Here is a 16,469-nt window from a genome sequence, read left to right on the forward strand (position 1 = left end):
TCACTGTCCGTCAGAAAAGATTGCCAGGTCTTCTGGCATTTTATCTGATGTTTCCTTATTACAATCCTTTCTCTTACCAATAGGAATGCCAGCATGACTGTGCCCTCTTGCCTGGCTGATAACATGCTGCCAGGTTTCAATTCCTGTTGTACCAGATCAAGAGAATGGCTATTACTGATGTTGATTATCTTTGTTCACAAGCAAGTTCGTCAAGCCCACTTCTAATTCACGAATTTTTAAATGGCCCTTAGTTGTATTTATCATGGTTATATATCTTAGTCTTTTAAATTCATCATACTGCCAAATAAGTGATTATGATCAATGACTATAAGAAAATAGAATAATTAACTTAGTCATGTGAAAAATGGTGGTTTATGAGATTTTGAGGAAGATAATACCATATAGATAGGAATTATTTAAAAAGTTTAAAAAGCATGTAAAATTAAGAAATTTTATATATAAGGACTTTGAGCCTTTCTTCCATATTTATTTTTTGGAGATTATCTAATTTAAATTTTATATATATGTGTGTATATATATATAATTTTATATTTTTTATGTATGTATATGTGTATGGATCCTCTCTGTTTACCAAAATTATTTAACCTCTCTGAGAATGCTAGTAAAATATTAAAGAGAGAACATGTGTGGGGTGCACTACTCTACTTTCTTAAGGGACTAAGGTAAAGGAATGTATCTTTAACTTGAGAAACTCATGAATACTCTATACAGAGTTTATGGCCTAGAGATTATGCCAAAAAAAATCTTACTCATTTCTCCTCTTCCACTAATCAACTCATTTATCCATGCATTCATCTATTCAACAAACTTTCATTGAGTATTGCAACTTATTAAAAAAAATTCTCAGAACATGATTCCAATTTTTAAGGACATAACAAAGAGAATCTCTCCTTATAAACAAGTGATATGACAAAACTTAAGTGAAATTATAAATGTAAACACAAAGTCCTATTCAAATTAAGAAGGTGAAAAATAGTTCCACAAAAAAAACAGGGAATAACAGAATGCTATTCCATCATAGATTATGATTATTATTATCAATATTATCATTCATTATCTTTCTACTAGAATGTAAGCTTCATGAAGAATTTTGTCTTTCCCAGGATCTAGAACAACACCTGGTACACAGTAACATTCACGAATCCTGTGTTTAACTGATGAGTAAATGAAATTCTAGTACAATTTCCTTGTTTTATACATGATGAAATATAAAAACTCAATTATGCATGCAATAAAACTAAAACCAAGTCTTTCTGTTCCCAAACTGTCCTTACTGGGGAAGTAAACTCAATGTAATTTTACACACTATTATTATTGCTGCTGGCAATTCGGGACTATAAAAATTTGCTAGGAAAAAAAATTTTAACAAAGATGAAGCAATACTTCGAGGTAATTACTAAAGCACTGATTGACACAAATATGGTTAATAAAGAACTTGTGCTTTGAAGAAAGCTCTAAGCTATACACTTTTAACTTAAAGAAAAATAGAAAAGCAGTCTTCATACAATAAATAAGTTAACATTTTAATACTTTTCCTCCATTCTTCTTATTTCCCATAAGGTTTCATACAGAAGGCAGTTTAGTGCATAACTGGAAAATATATTCAACCTAAGTATAGGATTCTAAATAGTCTAAGAAAAGATGCTACTACTGAAAGTATTTTCTGCAATAATTCAAAATGACCAGAGGTCATTTGTCTCTTTTATCTTAAACAGTTTGGTGAAATGAATGAGTAATTATTTTTAATTTAATGAAATATCTCAAGAATACATGTAAGAGAAACCTGTTTATGATATGCCAATAGCTCTGAGTTTTAAGCCTGTGAACATATTTAAAATTTAATTTTATAGGCCTCAAGGGTATAAAAATAATTTATCGACTCTCCGCAGTTACCTCACATGGTAAGAATGTAAAACAGTATTTCCCTCTAGCCATGCAGCATTAAAGAGGAGTGAATACTAAATATGCAATGTCGAATATGCCAAAATTCTCACAAGTGAAAATTGAGTAGCAATGGATCATTGTAAAAGAGGGCATAAAAGAAAAATAGTTTTAGTCCAGAAACTTTTAAGCATACAGAATTTATTCTGAGTTTCTAAATCAAAAGAAGCAAATAGTATACTAGCTATAATATAGCACGACTAATCCCCATATTATGTAAAATGTACTTTTTAATCAGATTAAACAGACATAATTATCTAACACCTATATTCTGATGTATACTTTATGAGCATTTTTCATAAATATTTCATCTGATTCTAACAATATTACAGAAGATTAAATAATTTATACAACATGCTGAAAATAGTGCTGAACACACAGTACTAAATGAATGTTAGAAACTATTATTTATTTTTATATTAATATGCAGCTCATAGGGACTCAGAGGATGAATAGAGATGATGTCTTTACATCATTTAGTCTGATGTGTGCCACATACAGTAAGTTTTTCACAAAGTTTAGTCTCTTGTTATTGTCATTATTATTATTTCCATGTTAAAGATAACATTGGGGCAGAGTCTTGCTTAAGGTGGCATAAGTATCAGACTGAAGATTCAATGCCAAAACTTACATCACCTGACATCTAGCCCATTCATTATTTTCTTTTTAGCACTTTCTTCCAACACTTCTATTCTTTCATGTGCTTTGGCCATAAAGGGAGGGTGGAATTTACACTTACTATTCTAGAAATTAATGAATGGAATCTGAAATGTGCTCACTTAGTGCTTTTACTCACTCATTCAAATGCCTTTTTTTGGGTGGGGGGGTGCTGTCTACTTTGCGTGAGATGTTGTGCTAGGTGGTGAAGCTAGACAGTAATAAGAAATTGAATAGTGTTCCTATTCTTCTGGACTTCACCAATTAAAGAGCAACTTTGTCAAGGACTCAAGTTGCATACCTGTTGGTTGACAATAGCCACCAATACTATTACAGAGATGTACACTGAACTATAAGAGCTTTCAAGGGATAACTGACTGGCCAAGGAGATTAGGAATTACTTTTCTGAGGAAAAGTTGAAGAAAAGAAGTTAGCTAAGCTAAGGTTGAATAGGGTGATGCAAGTATACCAGGTAGAAGGAACAGCATGTAGAAGAAAATCTACACTATGAAGAAGGAAAAAAAAAAAAAGATTTTAAGGCTAGTGTAGCTGTTCCAAATATAATAGGAGGAAGTGTGGTACCAAAATGGTCTGGAGACATACTTAAATGACATACCATACAAGACTGTATAAAAAATATTAAGAATTCTGTTCATCCTAACAGCTATGGAATTAAAAAGTGATTTTATGAGACAGGGTGAGAAGAAATCAGGTTCACATTGCAAAAACATTATGCTGGCTTCCATGTTTTGAATTGGAAAAATGGCAAGAATAAGTGTAGAAGATCAATCCAAAACCTACTGCATGATCCATGTGAGATTGGCAAAGCTGCAATTTAACCCAAACTCTATCTCATCACAACACCTCATCCTCCAGTGCCAGTCTAGAGCTCTGGGTTGTGGCACAGGACTAGCTGAATTAGGATGAAGGCAGAGGTAAAGGAGAAAGAGCAAAGCAAAGAAGGTATAAGATATAAGTAGAATCCTCATTCCTAATGATACCCCACCCCCACTCCATGATCCCTGCATTCATTTCCAGCAAAATTTTCACAAACACAGCCCCAGGAAGTCACTGTATATGTATGAAAACAAGCTCATGTTCAAAAAGACCTCTTCTTTGGGCCTCCCAGGGGGCAAGGAGGGAACCACCACACCTGAATCTATAAATCAAAACTAGGCACATCTTCACAACATTAATATGTATTAAGACTTCCAAGGCAGAAGAAATTGTTGAGCACCAATAATGAGAAATGTGATGGCAAGTTATTCAAGAAGCTTCAAAGTGGCTTTATCTCAGGAGAACAAGTTATTGAAATCAATTCTATTTTAACAAGAGGTCATTTCTAGTGGAAACAGAAAATGTCTCCTTCCTGATCTAAGTCCCAATATACAGAACAAGCATAAGAATTTTACAAGGATTAGAGATTAGGAAAATTACCACTGCTAGAAGGGTTTAATAATATGGAAATGCAGAACCACAAAGAGTGCTTCATTTTTGGAAAGTGAATCATCCAAAATAGATTGATCAGATATAAACTGAAAATAAATATTACAGAAAAAGAAAAATGATCTTTGTTCCCATATGACTATTAACTCAGGAGCATAATTTCCTTTCATTTTAATACATGTAGTCATCATCACCTGAATTTGTGAAGTTAAAAAAAAATCTTTTTTGACAAATTAGGTTGATTTTCCACTCTAGAGTAAGACATGTAAAAAAATTAAAATAAAATGTTTATAATCCAATATATAAACATTTTAAAAATTCTATGTTTGAGATAACTTTTTATCATTTTTACATAAGCAAAATAAAGCCAATTAATGAATCTGGAGAATTATCACCCTCCCCAAAAAAACCCCACATATACCTTTATAACAAATTACATAAATTTACTATTTATTTGTCTCTTATGAGCCAAGTACTATTTTAGGCTAGGTTTAGGCTACTCAGGACAAAAGGATAAACAAAACAGTCAAATATCCCTATGTTCATGAAGCTTACATTTCTAACTGAAAGACAAACACAATAAAGAAAGAAATTATGTAGTAGGTTAGCAGGTGATGACAGACAGACGATAGAAAAATTTGAAAAGAACAGGAGAATGTCCAGCTCATCTTCGCACCAGAGGTCCACCATCAGATGCTTTTCTATGGACCCCAGAGGAAAGAGCTACACAGAGACAATCACTTTCCATAGAGTTTTCCATGAAAACAACCCCTTCAGTCTCCCTCCAGTGGTTGGGTATGCTTGTTTTCTCAGATTTTCTCACAGAGATCCATTTCCAGATCTTTTGGTCCATGGTTCTCCCACATTTGTATAAAGCCCACTTCCTATAGCAAATCTCTAACCCTATAAAATCATCATAGCACTGCTTCCTCAACTGAACTCTGACCAATAAACAAACCATTCTTCACAGAGCAATCAAAATGCTCTTTCCAAGAACAAAGTGTGCTCACGTTCTTTACTTGTCAAAAGCAGTCTGTGATGCCCCATTTCAAGATAAAGTTCTTTTTGAAAAATGGGCTTATGGGGCCTTCAAGATGTGACCTCAACCATTTTAATAGGCTTATCTCTCTCAGATCCAAAGGTAGAGAAGTTCTATGCTTTCCTGAAACTCTCATCTCTAGGTCATCATACATGCCTTCCTCTTCCCTGGAGCATTTCCCTCATGTTTCATTTGATGTATTACTTACTCTTCACACCTCAAATGAAAGGTCAGTTTCTTAGATAAAGCCTCCTAATACCAACATTGCTTATCAGGTTTTTCTGCCATATGCACACAAAGTGTCCCATGATCCTCATTCTCTACCTTGTTACCATACTACCTGACAGTATGTCCTCACTAAATAATAAGCTCCAAAAAGACAACAACCACATCTGCTTCGTTCACTGTCACATCCTCAATACCAACACGGTTCCTAGCATATAATAAATAGTCCATCAACATTTGTGGAGTGAATGAACAGATGGTTGAATGAATAAATCAGGGAGGGGTATTGTAGGTTAACTATTTCTATGTAAAAAATTACAAACTTATAGGATTAAATCAACATATGTTTATTATTTTACAGCTTCTGTGGGTCAGGAGCCCAGGTACACCCTTCATTGGGTTTGCTTCTTCAGGATCTCTCTCCTACAACTGCAGTCAAGGTGACAGCCAGGACTGCCAACTCATCTGAAGGACTGACTGGGAAGTATCTGCTTCTAAGATCACATGGCTGTTGGCAAGATTCAATTTCTTGCAGGTTTTTGGACTCAGTTACTTGCCATATAGATGTTCTCCATACAGCTTGCTGATTCATCAAAGCCAGCAAAGGAGAGAGTCTGCTACCAAAACAAAAGTGAGAACCTTCCAAAATCTAATAGCAGAAATGGCATCCCCTCAAGGTTGAGGTACAGACCTGGTCAGAAGCAAATTACTCTAGGAAATGGAATTACACAAGGCTACCAATGGCATAATAGGTGTGTGCCACGAGTTGTGCTAGAACATTGATGATGAGTTTCTATTGGTTGTCAAGTGCATACGTATGGGTGGCTCAGGCTAGCCTAAAAGTTCAATGGCAAACTGATTAGAAGATATATCCTATGAATTGAGGCTTCCTCACTTAGGTCTTAGTTTACCGAGGCACCCCACTGTTCAGGTTATTTTAAAGACATTTAGACAATAGAAACTCATCATAGATGTTCTAGCACAACTTTTGGCACACATCTGCTATGGTGGGCGGGCCCAAAAACAGATCTCCACTAATCCCTATCTCCTGGTATTCATAGCCCTGTGTAGAAATTCCAGAAAGTCACTACATTAATTTTCCTGAAGAAAGCTTTCTATTGAGAGATCACTGGAGCTAGGTACTGACTCATGAATAAATATGTGCTAAGTAATTAAGAGAGTAGTGTGGGCATTCCAGGAAGGGAGCACAGCATGTGCAAAAGCCAGAGGCAGTGACAAGCATGAGGCAGTTATAGTGTTAGAGTGGATGGAACACAGGGTGATGGAGTCAGTGGAACATATGAGAGGTCCCCACAATGACTCCCCATATCAAACATATGTACACCAAATTTTTAATATTGCTGCCTTCCAATAATATCTGCTGACATTTTAAAAAGTAAATACATGTAGAGAACCATAGGGATCAAAAAAGATGTTTAAAGAATGACAAAGTCCATTGATTTTTTTTTTACTGATATAAGCTTAAACTCTACTTCTTCTTCTTAAAGATGTCTAATTATGTGCAAAATTACAAACTTTAAAGTCCATGATCAACAAAAGTATGTAGAGAAAAAAAATCCACAAATTTCAGAAATGTAAATGTGTGACCACATATCATTAAGAGTCACAGAGCAGATGTGTTTTCTATACCAGAAAGGTGCTATATTTTTGGACTTAATCAGTCTGGCCCACTCCTGAAAAGTGGGGGCTGATGGAAGTAAGATAAAATGGTATGTCTTCATTGAAATGTGCCATATATAACCCAGAGCTGCTCTATGAATTCACAAGGGTTCATCTTAGAGTTATCAGATCTACCATTTTGACACAACATACACAGTAAAATCAAGAAAGCAGTAAGGGACTTTTTCCTACTGTAAATTCAAGAAGTTGACTTACTGCTACCAGGCTAACCAAACCAGAACTGGTTGATGCTATGCAGACAACTTCATTGGAAAAATTGTCCCCCTAATGTAAGACAAAATCTCACAGACCACTGCTCAGATATATTCAAGGACTGTAAAATAACTCCTAAATATAAGACTTCATTTCTGGTGCCCAATCTTAAAGGCTGTAGTGGGGTCAGTATTACACTGGAAGTTTGGACTTACATGACTTACATGTATTTTGTTTAAAAAAAAAAAAAATGCGGGGGGCGGGGCACCTGGGTGGCTCAGTTGGTTAAGCAACTGCCTTCAGCTCAGGTTATGATCCTGGAGTCCCACGTCGGACTCCCTGCTCAGCACGAAGTCTGCTTCTCCCGCTGACTTCTCTCCTCTCATGCTCTCTCTCTCTCTCTCAAATAAATAAATGAAATCTTAAAAAAAAAAAAATAAGGTGTCTTATAGCTTCAAGGATCACAACACTTGTGAAAATGAGAAGTTCACATTTACTTAGTGCTCTCTGGTATGAATCTTTTCCCAAGGTTTGACTCCTTTAATCCTGTGAAATATAAACTTTATCATCCTCATTTTACAAAATATAAAAACTGAGGGTCACAAATGTTAACTCTCTCAGTCACAAAGTAAATGATGATGTGGTGATTTTTTAAAAATCATGACCCACGATCTCTTCATTCCACTGAACTACCACAGCTCTACGCTGGAAAGTGAGAAAGGTGAGGCCAAAGAGTATTTAGCTGCTTACCGACCAGGATGGCCAGCTTGCCCCAGACTACCCTGATTTAACACCCAGGCTTCCTGCGTCCCAGGAAATCCCTCAGTCCTGGGCAAAGAAGGACTATGAGTCACCTTAACACGCCATCTTCTGACACTCATGTTGGGTTCCATGGGAAGAAGCAGCACAGAGTTCTAGATCCCCTGTAAATACAAGAGGCATGAATGGTAGCCCAAGTTACAAGGGGGACATCATTGGGTAAGTACAGATGCCTTTTCTGGAGGGCCTTTTTCTGGCATGAGGTTATCTCTACATTCCTGGGTTCCCCTTACCTCCTTTCACCATTCACCTTCATTTCACCTGGCAAACCAGACTAACAGACGAACAGACTACCAAAATGCATTTGGGACAACTTAAATAGTTTCATTAGTGCTTTCATCTAATAAAGTAAATTAGCTCCATTAGCATTAAGAGTTACTTGAATAGTAAGGTTGCTGCTAAAATAGTGCTTATAAACAGCAGTATGGCCATCCATTTAAAGTGGGCTTAAGAGCCTCCTCATTCAGGCCCACCTCCCTATAGACCGAAAAGGTACTGATATTCAGAACACTGGTCAGGGCTCCAGCTCCCAAGAATTTCCATCCCTGCCTTTTCATATGCTGAAATGCTGCCACTGGAGTGTTAAGAGGGTGGTGCAGGACAGAAGTAAAGTAGGTACACTGAGGGGTGGAAGAGAAGCTTCACTTGCAGTCTGGCAGAGTGGCAGCCCCAGCATTCTTGCAGATGCCACAAATGTGCTTTTCTAGCAGTTTCTACAAAGGTGAACTACTACCCAATGAGTCAAAAGTACTACAAATTCATTTGTTTTGAAAGGTTTGGGGTCTAAGCTCACTTAAAATTTTAAGGCAGTTCTTGGTAGAAAAGATCATCCCAACCAGAAAAAAAATGCTTTTTATTTTAAAACAACTTTATAGAGTGGGTCAATTCACTGGAGACATTATAGCTGCTTTCATTGTTTAAGTCGAAGGTCCCTGTTCCCACAGGAGCTATTTTATCAACTTCAGACGACCTCTGTTGGGCTAGCATAATACTATACAATAGTTATCTTAATCTTTGGCAATGTTTATTGCCTCCTTATATAACTGAAAGAACAGTTACATTCTAGCATAATGAAGACAATTTTCCAAATCTCAAGTTGAATGATTGGCCTTAAGGAAAGAATGAAGCCAAAGCAGTAAGAGAATTAAAGACAGCTTTGTAGCAACATTTTGTACCACATAGTTCATTACAAGAACACTTTAATATGGCAAATCTATTGCTAACATTGTGGTTTGTAGTGCTTAAACCACAGATGCACAAATTTTGCTTTTGTCACTACACAAGATCATGAATTCTTTATTTTCAATGCCTTGGAAATCTGTAGCTGAGAAAATGTGCTATGTATACACTCTCCCCTTGCCCACACCAGAAGTAGAAAAGTATATTTACTGATGAACTTCCCAAGTAAGTGGATGATCTTAATTAAAAAATAAAAAAATAAAAAATAAAGATCTATAGTCAAATAAGGCTTGGAGAATCACAATGTGTATGAGCATAATAAAAAGCTCTCAGATTCCTAATTAAATATTCACACAACCAACAACAACATAATTATTTGACCTCGGAATCCTATTTAGCATTATTACTTCAGAACACATTTGGAATATATTTATTAGAATCAAATATTTGCAATCATCCTTGTCTTATAAAATCAGACGTGAAGTCATTGTGGTTATTAATATGGACTTATGTCCATTCTATGTGTGTGTCAGGTGTCCCTGGAAAGATGTAGAATTAATCAAGACTTTAAATTGTTTTTGTATCAAATTCTAGGACACTAATTTTATAGTGTTGAAGCAACTTCCCAGGCTCCTAAAGCTGGTCTACTTTGGATATCACAGTGACTTACGATGGAGCCTCATTAACTCTTTCAGATAAATAAGACCTGTCTTCTACTCTATTAAATTGAGTTAGTGTAATATGCTTGTGGAATGCTGGAAAATTACCAATCAAAATAATCAGTGATGGTTAGTTAATTTGGGGCTACAAGGCAGAGAAGCAGTGCCTCAAAGAGCACTAGACTCCATTAGGGCTGGTAACAGGTACTCTCTCAAGGTCATCAGGGCTCTTTCCCAAGAACATGATGGGGAAAATACCACCAGTCATATTATCAATCTTTTCTATCTAACTCCCAGACCAGAGAAACACCTTGAAAAAAATGGCTGTGGAGGAAAATTAATATTCACTTCATCATCTACCTATGATTTGTAAAGGCTTTCACTATACCTAGTTTTGTATTAATGTTATGTTTTAATGGATGTAATTCTATCTGTAAATCCACCAGAAGATGTACAGTAAGACAAACAAGAACAAGAGTCAAATCTACACTCTCTAGGGGCTAAGGAACTCTGTATTACTGAGGTAGAAAAGAGGCAACACAATAAAAATCACTGAGCAGAAAAACAGCTATAAATAATACATTTTATCCACATTTATTTATTTTTTAAACTCATTTGTCAAACTTGACAGAATTCTTATATGTCACTAATGACCCTCTAAGGAAGTACTCTTCTATAAACTTCATTAAAATTATAAAATTCTAAAACTCACTACAGGAGATAATAATAGGAAATGACTCACAGGAGGGATTTTTCTCATCACAAAGTGGCTCAGATTCTTTCAAAATTTACTTTCTGTGTATTTTTGGCATAGTCTTGAACCAGTACAATAACTTTAATAATCAATCAGCTATAATACTGAACTATCAGTGAGATCTACTTGATGAAATATAATATTCTAAGTACAGCTGTTAAGGTTAGAAGTAAATAACTCTTAAAATATACATCTCGGCACATTAGGGAGAAAAGATGCCAAATAATTATTTGTCTGGGTAACTTTAATGAATCCACAGTCAGTAATTTCCTAATAGGTAATTCTTAAATTTGCAAATAATGCTCACGTAAATTTTACTATGGTGCTAATTTTGTACTTAACCCATGACTATGTCAAAGACAGAAATCTTTCAAATCTGTCCAGTTTGGTGCAAATTTACTAAAAGCTTACTATATAGTTAGAACTATACTAGACAAGGCTTATTACAAAAATTAATAAACAAGACACCTTTAGGAAATTATTTTCTAGGAACACAGCAAACTATTTCAAATATGGTCAAGTAGTTTTGATGCATGAGACATCTTTACCAATATTTGATTTATTAAGAGAAAATGGTATAATACTGATGGAAAACATGTTTACCTAATTCTACTAGTTTCTAACTTATGCATTTTTTTCCTACACTGCATGCTATAAAATATATATCATAAAACTAGAGTGTTACTTTGAAATCCAAAAAAGACAACACTTCAGATTCATGTTTTGGATTTAATATCAATTTTATGACCTCCTATAAGCTTTGTTTTCTGAAATTTTAAAAAAAAAAAAGCTTTATATTTGAATTCATTCAAATAACATGAGTCATAAAATGGACTATCGGTAGTTTTTAAAGCCAGTAACCTCTTTCTTTCCTTGCAGTCCTTCTTGCATAGAGCCCAATCTTATTTCAGCTAACTTGAGCAGCCAAAAAAGCAATATATTGGTGAGAACACTGCTGGGAACAATAATTGAATGAATCAAGTCTGAATCCTTACCCAGTTCAGGTCCAGCAAATAGATGACATTTAAGAATAACTGTTTCTCCTTTGCAGCTCTATTAGCTTCAGTACTTTCTTTCAGCAACATATAAAAGTATTCTGAAGACAGTCTCCTGAATTTCCAAGCAGCACCTGGCTGAACCACTGTTGCTAAGGATGACCGTTCTGGTTTTTATTGCTTTTTTTTCCCCTTTTTCAGTTATAATTTTATATAGGAATTTGACCACTTCATTCAAGGCTGTCTAAAGTACGGCAAGCAAGTAAGACTTCAAATACATATTTGTTTCTGTTGTGGTTAAGAGTAAGAACAGAATTGATTCTAGTTTAGAGAATTCATAACTAAGTAAAATTCACAAACTGCAGCCAAACTTTCAGTTTACAAACCCAATCTATATTCTCTAATGGGATCTGGGGACTCAATCCTCTATTGAGAACACAAGATATTGAAAATTTATACAATATGTGTAATAGGAAATGGTATTTTGTTTCCTTTTATGACCCTTTCTAATTTATCTCCTTTATTAAAGTGTATCTAATATCTTACAAAATGAAATCAAAGTAAATACATACAAAGTTCCGACCAATTATCCTTGCCATGAAAATCCAGTATACTGCCTAGTCGATGAAGCTGCTCTTATACAAAGGAACAGATTAATCTCAGTATCTTAGAGAGGCAGGAAGAAGGAAGAAGCTACATATTTCTTCTGGAGGAGAAATGAATAAACTGGACCATGTGTGAGGTTTAAGGGTAGGGTGCACACCTCACTCCCTTCTGGGTTATACACTGGAAGAATAAGTTTGCCTCGGCATCTGATGAGGTAGAACAGAGACACTCCTACAATTCTTAAACTAAAATTTTATTTTGGAAATTTCATAAGTCTGCTGATACCAGTCCAAGAGGAATTAAATCTGTAAAAGATATTATCCTCGTGTTTTAATATAGACATATTTGTTAAAAAAGAACTCTGGTCCAATGAGAAGAAGGTTATTTCCTGTCTTTGTAGGTTAGAAATATAGTTAATAGTTCCTATAATTAATGTATAATTACTCTCTTCATCACCCTATATATATTTCTTAGTTAATACACCCCAGAGTTGATATGAAATGTATAGTCATTATATACATCATCCTACACATATTGCTTCATTGAGGACACAATAAACTAAGTAGCTTTCCATTTATTTCTTTGCTGTTTTCTATTACGGGCTTGGGGGCCCACTGGCAAAGTTATGATCTTAACCAGATGACATAGTGTTGCTACTGGCAGGTAAGAGAAAGCAGATTCAGGCCAACCCCAGAAGCCTGCTTCACGATTTAGGTCTGCAGAAGGACAAGACCCCTCTCTTCCTGGTGGAGGAAGAATCCATTCTTTAGCATGGGTGTTCCTTATTGATTTCTTTTTTTTTTAAGATTTTATTTATTTATTTGACAGAGAGACAGCCAGAGAGGGAACACAAGAAGGGGGAGTGGATGAGGGAGAAGCAGGGAGGCTGATGCCGGCTCAATCCCAGGAACCTAAGGTCAGGACCTGAGCCAAAGGCAGAGGCTTAACAACTGAGCCACCCGGGGGCCTCTTCCTTATTGATTTTTAACAGCACTTTGTACACCAAGAAATTTACATCTTTATCTGTCATTTGCATGTGGCTTTACGGGTTTTTTGCCGAACAAAATTTTGTCAAAAAATATGTGGTTAAGGTGTTGCAATTTTATCTTCTGAATTTTGTATCTAGCTGAGGAAGTCTCCTTTGCTAAAGCAGTAAATAGTTCTAACATATGTCCGTGTTTGTTGCCTCCATCTTCTCCACTACAGGTCTAATACAGACTCTCCCCTTCTCACCAGGAATTCACTAAGCCTTGCCTTTTATGTTCCAACAACACTGAAAGGCTGAATTTCTTGGCTTTGTGGAGCCATCTAATTGGCATGACTTTCCTCTTACCCTAACTTTACTCTTTACCCTTAATTAAAACATCATTCCCTCCTCTCCTCCATTCTATCTGGTTAACCCTGCCTATCCTTAAAGACTCCACTGAAGTGTCATTTCCTCCAGGAAGACTTTCTTATCCATCAACAGTTTTAGGCCTTATTTTGTGTTACATAATACCAAGTGCTTAGTAATCCCTGTCATAGCTATCTCTTTCACGTGACTATTAATCACTTATCAATTGCAACTGTTCCTTGGTCAATCTTGTATCTGAGGCCTTTACACAATATCTGGAGCCTAAAAGGAGATTAAGAGATATTTGCAAATCAACAAATAAATTAACAAAATCAAGAGTTTATAGGATTACCATAACAACAGCTTGGACAGAGGTAGAATTTCTGGGGCAGTTAAGGTTACCAGGTCCTATCCCTTTAAGATGATTCTGAAAGCAAATCCAAGCTTCATATATCTATAGTGCTCATGTTTTCCCTTTATTATAATTTTCTTCTGAAATACTGTGCAGGAATTGGAGCTTGAATCCATCAGGACTTCAGTGGATATCTTATTATATTACTCCAAAAAAGATTGCTTTGTGCTTTATGCTTACATACAAAAACCGCTTCCACCACCCCTCCTCACTAAACTCCCTAAAGCATTTCTAGAAAAGCCTCGATAAACTCAATTTATCAAAGACACCAAAGGGAGTTTTAAGATATTAAAAGCACAAGTGAAGATTTTTTAAGTATAAACTTTTGGAGGAATTACCGTATTAGAAATATAAAGCATGTTAGAAAAGAAAGCGTTCTTCTAGAAATTCATATTTTTATATATCCAAAATAATGTTTAAAAAAACAAAAAGAACATAGTGTCTTCTAGAGCAGTGACTCTAATCATGACCTACATTATCGTATTTAATCTAAACTTTCTTCCTCGTTTCAGTACCTTTATCTCGAATCTCTAAGAAATAATTTCACCTTAAATGCACAAGTCATAGCACTAATAATAGTAACAATATTAGCAGACACTTACTAGCACTTGGCACATACCCAAAACTATGCATATGATATACATACATGTACTTATTCATATACGCATGATATACACATGACACACACACACATATTCATTTAAACTTCAAAAATCAACTATATGAGGTAAGTACCATTCTTTTCTCCCCCTTTTTTTTTCCCTTGAAATCAAAGAGAAAAGGAGACATAATGTTTAAGGATCTTGTTTCTGGGCACACAGCTGAATACTGGCAGATGTGGAATATGAACCCAAGCACTCTGGTTGCAGGATCTACCAAGCCCCACACCCATACTCTTCAGCTCTCATTCCTGGAAGTGTGTGAATTATAGTCACTGACAGATCTGGGATCAAATCTGTACTTACTACCTTAATCATGGAAATGTGTTATTCAGGAATTGGGCAATTTAATGAAGCTGGACCACAGGTAGATTCTTTATCTGTAAAATGAAATTATTATTATTTTTTTAAAGATTTTTATTTATTTATTTGACAGACAGAGATCACAAGTAGGCTGGTAGAGAGAGGGGGGGGGAAGTAGGCTCCCCACTGAGCAGGAAGCCCAGGTGCCCCTAAAATGAAATTATTAAATTTCATAATATTGGGGGGGATAAAAAGAAAAAAATAGGTGTAACGTTTCCAGCACAGTGCACAGGAAGTGGTTAATAAATGTTAATCCCTGGGGCCCTGGGTGGCTCAGTGGGTTAAGCCTCTGCCTTCGGCTCAGGTCATGATCTCAGGGTCCTGGGATCCAGCCCCACATCAGGCTCTCCACTCAGCAGGGAGCCTGCTTCCTCCCCTCTCTCTCTGCCTCCCCTCTCTCTCTGCCTCCCCTCTCTCTCCCCTGCCTCTCTGCCTACTTGTGATCTCTCCCTCTCTCTGTCAAATAAGTAAATAAAATCTTTTAAAAAAATAAAAATAAAAATAAATGTTAATCCCTTTCCCTCAGAAACCTCAAACTTAAAATGTCACAAGGCCAATCTCCAGATCCTTGCTGCCCCTTCCGTGTGCAGTGAGAAATTAACACAAGCCTAGGAACATCAGTCTAAGCCTCCACTATTCTTTCTTGTTCCTGCCACATCAAATCTTTCATCTATTCTACAACCTAAGTATTTCTCAAATCTTTCTCCTCCTCTGTCCTCTTCACCCTCTTCCTGGGGGCTCTCATTAACTTTCAGCGAAGTTACAGAGTTCCCAAGTTGGTATTTCTGCCTGTGGTCCTTCTACTTTCCAGCTCTTAGTGGCTGCCTCAGTTACTGATCTCCTAAAATATAAATCAGAACCAAGTCCCTCCAATGCTTCATGACCTTCCCGGCTTCCACGCTGCAGTAGGGTGAGGTTCAAACAGTAGCAAACACAGCTTCCAGTAATCCATTGTCCACGCTCAGAGCAACATTCAGCTTCTGTCATTTGCCCAGCATGATGTACTGGTTGGTTTCCTTGTCCTTTGCACATGCTCTTCTTCTCAACTCAAAAGGCTACTGACATTTCTGATACTAGATGACAGACTGTTAGATAAACTGATAAACTGATGAACTCCATATACCCAGTTGTTCTCCAAACATAGTCTCTTACACTTCAGACCTCACATCCTTTGGGAAGGAGGTAGTCTAAATACATATACAGTCTCAGAGTGGAACTAAAATCACCCAGATGGGTAGGGTATCAGCCTAGAAGTAAGGCCCCGCACTAACAGTCCACAAAGATACATGAAAAGGCAAAGCCCTGTAATGACAATATACATCAAAGCTTTAGAAAAGTCATTTTTCCCAAACCACATTTTTACTAATGGTAACATTCAACAGATATTGACTAGAAACCAAAGGCCTTCGAATATATCCCATAAACCCCACCAGAATATAGAAGGCCTAAACACTGTTAGAAAAAATTG

This window comes from Martes martes, assembly GCF_963455335.1.
Source record: "Martes martes genome assembly, chromosome: 4".
NCBI classification, from domain to species: domain Eukaryota; kingdom Metazoa; phylum Chordata; class Mammalia; order Carnivora; family Mustelidae; genus Martes; species Martes martes.